Source organism: Chlamydotis macqueenii, chromosome 1 (genome assembly GCF_036417535.1).
Source record: "Chlamydotis macqueenii isolate bChlMac1 chromosome 1, bChlMac1.mat, whole genome shotgun sequence".
Lineage (NCBI taxonomy): Eukaryota > Metazoa > Chordata > Aves > Otidiformes > Otididae > Chlamydotis > Chlamydotis macqueenii.
In genome coordinates this window covers 173,006,169-173,008,117 of record NC_141556.1, presented here as the reverse complement: position 1 = coordinate 173,008,117, position 1,949 = coordinate 173,006,169, and positions in this window count along the sequence as shown.

The window sequence follows — 1,949 nt, the reverse complement described above, 5'->3', positions numbered from 1 at the left end:
GCTCACAAAGAAGGTAATACTTTATCTCTGTCCTCTTCAATTGTTAAATTGAGTTCAGATTGTCCAAGAGATCCACGTGGAAACTTATTTCTGTCTTCCAATATATCATCCCATCACTGAAAAGCCAGATTCTGCAGCATCAGTTTGGTCACAGCGAACAGAAGCCAAATGGTTATTATTTGCTTCTGAATGGAATTGAAAACAATGTCTGCTTGCCCAGGAGCCTGCCAAATGAGTTTGTTTGCTGCATCTATATCATGCCAGGTATTTCTAAACAGTATCTATATAATCCATTTTCTCCATATTATATCACTATTTACTTCTATCGTGACAGCTGAAATCTCCTCTATTCCGACATCCCTACATTCTATTCAAATTTCTCTTGCAGCCTGAGTCTCTCAGCCTGCTTTTCTAACCACAATTTTCTTCTTCTCCCCCCACCCACTTTGCAACTCACCCAGTAATTGGCACCCCCAAAACAAAAGTGCTTTTTAACCTACAAAATCCTTCAGCTCTGAGCCCTAGCTAAATACACTTGTACTACGATACAACTTCACAGATATAGACTGTGAAGCCCAAAGACACTCCTTTCATCTCTTCGGTTCTGAAAATGTCAAGTTTAACTTTTCCATACCTCATCTTTCCAACCTGCATGATAACACCTACTTGATAGAGAAGCCAACAAGCCAAACTGTTTCAAAGTCTTCTGTATCTTAGAGTAGAAGAAACCTACAGAATTACAAAATAGTTGGTTGCCTTGCAGTACAAACCAGTTTCAAGAAACCAATCTGAAAGAATAAAGGAAGTGTATTTTAAAATGAGGATCCGTTCTAGCTCATCATTTCCAATTTTCCCTAAGACTCTCCAGTCAGTGTACTCAACAAAAAAATGGATGGGCAAGCTCACTCTAAATCTAGTTACTTTATCCCCAGTAGCTATTATTTTTATTATCCATATTATTTGCTCACTTTGCCTTTTATTTATTGCTAGAAAATTGGTGTGAGAACTGATTGACAAAGTTGCTACAGCTTCTATTCTTATTATTTAAATGAACTTTATCTGCACTAAAATAGGTGCTTTTTTTTATCCCCTCTGTATTCACTTTCTGTATCTTCTTTCACATCTTGCTGTTAGTGCAGTTCATTCTTCTGGCTTCCTGATATGGAAGATCAAAAAGCTGTGAATCCTTAAACATATCCCAGCAATTTCTATTTGAGATCTGATAACTGCTATTTATATGATAAAAATTTGCTCCTTGCTAAACTGGATACAGAAAGTGTTACGCCTACAAGGGCATCATGTGTGTAAATTTTGTAGTTCTAGAACCATAAAAACCTGAGGCTGGAGGGGATCTGTGAAGGTCAACTAGGCTAACCTACTTTAAACTGGGCAAAATTAGATCAGGCTTCTCAGGGCCTTGCTCACTTCAAGTTTGAAAATCTCCAAAGATGCAAATCCCAGAACTTCTCTGGGAAAACTGGTCTAGTGCTTCATCACTCTCACCATCGTCATTGGTCAGGGTGAGCCCCTGCTCAGCCCAGGCACACAAATAAATTTCCCAGTATCTTGTGGATGAGTTAGACAGCAGCTACTGAAGAAGGAAGTTTCACAGAACCCTTGAGCTAGGACATTTTGTTTTAGGAAAGGCATTGAAAATGCCTGAAGTTGGCCAAGAAAACTAGAAGTACCTGTAATCAGCACTCACGTGTGAAAATCTTGGCCTCAGGCTTTGTTTATTGGACAGTCTTATGTCAAATAACATGTAAGCAAATAATGAATGATGCCATTTTCAGTAATTTGTAGCACCATCAACACATAAAAAGGTTTACCTTTCAGGTCAAAACCGAACCTTAAATCTCTTTCCATACCAAAAAAAAATAAAAAAAATAAAAAAAAATTCTTTCTCAGTTGAGTTTGTCAGTTCCTCAAGGATTTTCCTAAAATCTTAG